We start from the raw sequence: 7,009 nt of genomic DNA, 5'->3' as shown, positions 1-7,009 counted from the left end.
TTTAAATTGCAGAAAATTCATGGAGTTACAGAATGATTCTGTTATTGCTTTTTGCAAAATCTTCTCCTTTTTTCTGTAAAATCAGGGTTTTACAGAAAAAACAGTGTATAATGAGGGGGGGGGGGTGAAACATATTATAGGCCTGATCATTTTATTAGTGCATCAAGTCTAACACAAAATTATCTCCCCACCATTAACACCAATCGGAACTTGTCAATATAGCTAGGTCCATGTCAAAAGAAAAATAGGCCTTTATTGGGGCATATAAAGACCTCTATAGACCAATAATAATAAAAAAAAACCTCAGCGACCGTCGAATGAAAATTACATAGTAAAGATAAATAACTCAACAAGATAACATTGTGGCGCGTGTGTGTTCCACGGGGAAAACGAAATAAAGATTTTATTGGTGCTTGGCTATGAAACGTGCATTTGTCCATATATCACAAAAGAATGAAGCGGTAAATTCTCTTTTCACCGCTGATCTAAAGTGAGGTAAGATGAGTTGCCATGTAGTGCCTTTACCCCGCCCCAAATAAAAAAAAACGAATGGGAAATAATAAAAGAAAACGAAACTCAATCACAAACGTTGGGACTATAATTTTTATACGCATGCGCGGAAAATGCCAATAGCTGCAAGAACGAAAATGTGATATGACAATTTATTTCCCCAGTTGAACAGTCGATCTTTCCTAAATCGTCTTCTATTTAATTTACAATGAATTTCCAGCTGGAAACAACGATCATTTGCTGTTTAGTATTAAGTACATTTCATTCAACTGGATTGTTATCAAGAGCAGGTAAGATATTCTTTAATTCATACGAATATCTCGATTTATCGTATGAATATATCCCAACATTAAAGCCTGTTTAAGTTTGGGGATACACTCTAAATTCGAGGGATTGACGTAAATCCAGATCGGCTGTGAATAGTGACCAGCCGAATATCAGATTAAGATTAACACCGTTAGGACCTGACAATAAAGCTACAAGATTTGAATTCAAATTATTTGAGATTTAAAAGATAATCCTAAAAATTAAAAATAAGTCCAAAATTTGGCTGGTCACTTTTTACAGTCGATCTGGACTTATTTCAAATCCTGGGATTTTAGAGTGAATAAAAGCATCTGAGCTATTTTGTCATGGTTTTTATTCTGAATCAAAATTATTGACGATATGTTTGGAAGATCGAGGGCAATGGGAACCACTTTCTAGCGGGGGGGGGGGGGGGGGCGGTTCTGGTACATGTAATCAGGGGCGGGTCAAGTATTTTACAAAGGAGGGCTTAAAAAACGACAAGCCAAGAAAAAAGTTCTTCGCCCCCGAATGAAGGGAATTTAAGTAAAGATAAAAATGACAAGCGAGCAAAAACAAACACATACAAAAAAGGATATGTGACTCTGACTGTCTGATAATTTTACGAAGCCCATATGCATTATACCCATTACAAAAAAGGTTTCAGTACCCCCAGTACTCCTGAAATCCAGGACCATATTTTATGGGTAAAATTTACATTGAAGATATCTATAGATAGATAGACAGATAGATAGAAAGAAAGATAGATGGATAGATAGATGGGAGAGAGATGAGAGAGGGGAGGAGACTGAGGGGAGGGGGGGGGAGAATCTCCATATTGGGGGAAAATGAATATCATAGTATTTTTATCTGCAAAATGCTCATAGCGAAATTGTATATATTTATATATATATATATAATTTAATCAATTCTCACAAATCATACATACATATATATATATGTATATATATATATAATTAACATTAACAAAACATTAACTATGCGTTTAATTAAATAAAATTCAAGTTTACAATATGGCTAAAATTTCATTTGTATTTACAGTATAATGATAATTCACCCTACCGTATTCGTCTTTTTTTTAATCTCTTGTAACAATTTTTTTCTAGTCTCGTTTGTTGTATATATATATATATATATATATATATATATATATATATATATATATATATATATATATTCTCTTTAACTTTCTGATGTATAATCTATGTTCTATAAGGTTTTAATAGGAATTATATGTATTTTTGTGAGAACTTTTCGTTTCCAAAGCCATATCAGGCTTTCCAAAGGTTCTCCTTTTTAAATGAACATTCTTAATGAATTATTGTTTCGATTTGTATATATGCATTGTTTGTAATAATTGTGTAAATATGTTTTTTATGAGAATTGATTGAATGATCAATCAATCAAGATATATATATATGTATGTATATATATATATATATATTACATATATATATATATATATATATTGCAATTATTGTTTTCTCGTAAACGAAATTGATATCTATAAGGCCCATTTTCACCAAGCAATAATGACATGCTTGATTGGTGGAACTGTTGACTGAGTGAAAAATAACCAAAAGGCAACTATCAAAGAACACTTACCCGCACTTGGCAGTTCGGCGATATCGATTTTCCACAAAAAATAAATAAATGGTTTTTATCGTAAATGGCTTTTTTCCATTATGCTATTTCTGGCAATCAATAATCAAAATGACGTTCCTGGCTTGAGGACGTGGTTGCTATTGATATAAGCACGAGTGTCATCAAAAACCATGTCAATTATTACTCAAGGAAGTAACCAGTTACATGATGGCTTTGTCAATACATCTTAGATCCTCGACTGCACTGGCCTATTTTCCCCAGCGCTAAATTTATCTCTTACCCAATAATTCGTTTTATTATTTTTTTCAATTCAAACGTTAACTCCAATACTGCGAACAAATAATAAACGCATACATTTTCAACGGAAGTCTAGTAGGAGCAGCTCCAGTGCACGGGCCGTGGAAGCGGGGGGGGGGGGGGGGAGCTAGGCTTCCATCCCCCACTTTTTTTCGAAAACCGTGTACAAAAATGTAAATATCACCTTGGATTGTGATTTTTTGCATGGTCAGCCCCACCCACACTTTTGTCTCAGCCTCCCCCCCCCACTTTGAAAACCATTCCGTGGCCCCTGAAGTATATGAATTTTTAACTGGGATGGGGTTCGTGGACCGTGAACAAGATGAAGTCAATATAAGGTCATCTTATTCTAAATTGAACAAAAACGATAAATGAAATGATCAGAAACTCATTCTATGTTCTTCTTTTTCCTTCCTCATCAAATTATGATATTCTTGTATGATTTTATCACAATTTCTTATTCACCTGCAGAATTCAATCGCGAGTCCGCCATTTTCACGCCAGTCAACACACGGCGCTGCCTTCTGAACCACGTGATCACCATCCACCAGCCAATGACGTCCCTGGATTGCGCATCTCTGTGCAGCAGAACTGATTCCTGTGTGTCGTTCAATACGCGAGCCTATGAGAGTGTCTGCGAGTTGAACAGCCGGACTATTGGTCATGCGGATATTGCTGATAATGATTTGGTTGCTATTGATGGATGCGAATATTTCCAAAAACAGTAACCCCAGTGCCTTTGTCTGTTCTAAGGACTTAAATTATGGATTCGAAGAATCAAAAGATTCCACAGTTATTGTTAAGTTATTTTGTTTGTTTATGAGTAGTAGTTTTCTACAGGTCCGATTGCTATATTTTGCATTTTCACCTTTGTGTATGTACTTAATAAAAGCCACTGGAAACTGATTTTTTTGTAGGCTTATATTCGTGGTCGAATGAAATAAACTTGACGCATGTTAAAGGCATCATTGATATTTGTTCAGGACAATGACATGTTAACGTGATTGTATATTGTCAATTTATAGTCAACGTCAGGTTAAGTGACAAAAGGATGACCACAAATTACCATCATTCCTAAATGATTATCAATCGTAATTTTAAAGAAGAAAACACACCATTGATTGATGCGAAATAATGATGATTTTGATAAGAGGAGGTATAATATCTGTTATGATTTCCAATGTTGACAAAAAAAATTAAATTAAACTCGGTTGTCGGTTGGTATGGAAACAATTTGTTCAGATATACCCAAGTGCATTATAAAATATACGTTTGGAGATTGAACCATACAAACTGTGCTGAAAATTCTAAATGAAATCAAAATGAAAATTTCAATTCCGATTGAATTTTACCATTACAATTTCCCTTTCTCTTTCATGAAAACTAGGACAGATATACGCATTTGTAATTATGTAGCCTATATATTATTTACGACATAAATGGCATATGGAAACTGTGAGAAAATGTCTCGCTAACCATGCAAAATGTATATGAATAACTCTTTTTCATTTATTCATTCAATCGTTCCTTCAGTAATCTATCCATCCATCCATTCGTTCATTCATCTATCTATTTATGATCCATTCATTCCTCCGTTCCTTCATCCATCTAACCTTTATCCATTATGTCGTTTGTTCGCTCTTTCATTCATTCAAACATTCTCCCATGCATTTATTCATGATATAATTTTACAGAGTAATCAATTCTCATTATTTATCCACCCATCCATCCATTTATTCATCCACCCATCCATACATCCACTTCTGGCAGCTATTAGAAGAAAGCTGAAATTACCTTTAAGGATACTGAAAATAAAGTGGTGCCTAAATCCGGCTACCATTCGTCAAGACATTCGGCCATTCTCTTCGGTTTTTTTTCAAATGATATAAAAAAGTCACCAACACAACATGATTTCAAATCTACCTTTTGAGGTAATAAAAATCTATATTTGCACATGAAAGACAGCATAAAAGCACAAAAAGCAACCTTTGAGACAATAATCTTCTCAAATCAGACCAAACTTAAAAATACGAGATTGTAATTTAACAATCTGTTGTAAGGGCATTCCCAAGCTGCTACACTTCTGATTTTGAGGTCTTTTTAGACATGGTTGATAAAAAAATATTGTACTTCTCATACCTAGCAGCTTTTTATATATAGTTACACCTAAAAAAGTAATCTATTCAAATACTTTTAAACCAGGCATTTTTTTCTTTCATTTTTCGGGGGCTACTTGTTCCAGCCTACTGCATAAAATCAGTGATATTGGAGCATTTTCCAGGGCTCTTTGAGCATTTCGGGGGTAAAATCGTCCAGAGCCCTCTGCTGGTAATTTTTTTTTATACGACTTTTCTTTTCTGGAGCTCAAATGGGCATAGGATTGATAACCAGCTGTTCATGTATAACAATGCAAAATAAAAAAAAATATATATATGATAAAACAAACAATGCTGCAATGTTGCCTACATTGTCTGATGTTCAATGCTATAATTTTAGCATAAATCCATACAGGTTGACTGTCATGGCCCTTGGAAGCGGGGATGAAGCCATCCCAAAAATTTCCTTGGGGGTGTTGCATGTATTATTCTCCACAGGCGGCACCTTCCGGGAGAAGTGTAAAATGGAAAAATGTCATGAAAATGACCTTCATTTTGTAATGAAACCCCATTTTTTTTTGCTTTTCAAATTCATTGGGACCAATATGATCTCTCTTTGTTAGTGAAAGACTTAAAAAAAATTTTTGCTTTTCAAATTTACATCAGCACCCCCAGTGAAAATTGTTCCCATGGCCCTGTCGACTGTACAATGTATAACATGCATATTAAAGTGTACAAACAAAAAAGGATGCATAAAAAATCATCAGATTACTATTATCTTGATTACATGTCACTCACACACACAGAGAGAGTATAAAAGAATTTGTTAGCTGCTGCTGATTCCTATTAAAATGCTTTAAAGCTGACCATTCTAAGCTGATACAGTTTCTCGTCATTATTTGCAGTCATTGACTTGAAATCTGTAAAAGGTTAAATGTAAAGTACCACATAATATAATATTACTTATTTGTTTCAAAGGATGCTATTATATTGATGAATAGCGCCATCTTTTGGTGAATATGGGAAATTGGTCATTCTCTCCTGAGGAGATTATACAATGCATCTTCATGCATTCATTGGCTTAACAACACAAACCTAAGCGATCAATCTTAAAGCTGATCTCTACTATCAAGTATACATAATGATGAATGCAATCGACCATACATCAGCCTTTTGATTAATTTCTAAGATTTGAGGTACAGGGCCAAGAACGCCCATACTTAAAGCAGCCTGTAGATGTAGTATACACTTGTGGTTCCCCTGTTTAGTACATTCTTTCCAAATTTTACCTAAAGATGGCGCTATTTATAATCAATAATGCTAATCAATATCGTATATTGAGAGAGTCTTGCCAATCCATGCAAGTTTGGTCAACCCACCGAGCCCCATGCCTGAGAAGCGTTTCATGAACAACTGGGTAGCATTTTTCTGAAAGGACGTTTGATCCGACGAGGTCTGTTCAATCCGACAATTTGGTGGATTCACCAATTATTGGTTGCAGTGGAAAGGCCGAAATTCGCATTGCCTCATGGGAAAACATCAACATCTGTTGCGTGCTGGTGCATGCATGCCATTATGCTGTGCTGCCTGACACAGGTGAACTGGCTTGTATATATGCTGTTTACCAGTGTCCAGAAGGAGGGAGCAGGGGTGTGAGTGGTCACAAATAAAAAGATCTGGAAAAAAGTTGAAGAGTGTTGAAAAAATCTGAAATAGAAAGAGCTACCATACATTTTGTAGAGGAAAGCCGAAAATAGGCTGAAATTAAGTTGAAAATCAAAACCAAAAAAATCTGAAAACAGATAAAAATCTGAACTCTCACACCCCTGGGAGGGAGAGAAATTGGCCACAGATTTGTTTGGGAAGTTTAGACCGTTTTCGGTGAATTCTTCCTCTGATTTTGCAAGATCGTTTTCATTTTTGAAGCTTCACACTCACATTACAATAGCACTGTATGCTGCCTACGCATGATGTCGACACCTGGAATGTGGCCATTCGTTGCAATCGATAGATTGTCTACCGCATTGTGAATCCACCGAATTACAGCAGTTATGGTGCCTCTTAGCCAATCAAATGCAAGTTGACCCAACTCTTTCAATAGACGGCACTGGTGTGTGTTTCATAAAGGAGTTGTAACTTTGCCATTATTGCAACTACCATGGAAACCTTGATTATGATTGACTGCTGAGCTCTGT

The sequence above is a fragment of the Lytechinus variegatus genome, chromosome 6, assembly GCF_018143015.1.
Source record: "Lytechinus variegatus isolate NC3 chromosome 6, Lvar_3.0, whole genome shotgun sequence".
NCBI classification, from domain to species: domain Eukaryota; kingdom Metazoa; phylum Echinodermata; class Echinoidea; order Temnopleuroida; family Toxopneustidae; genus Lytechinus; species Lytechinus variegatus.
This window is presented reverse-complemented; position numbering follows the sequence as displayed.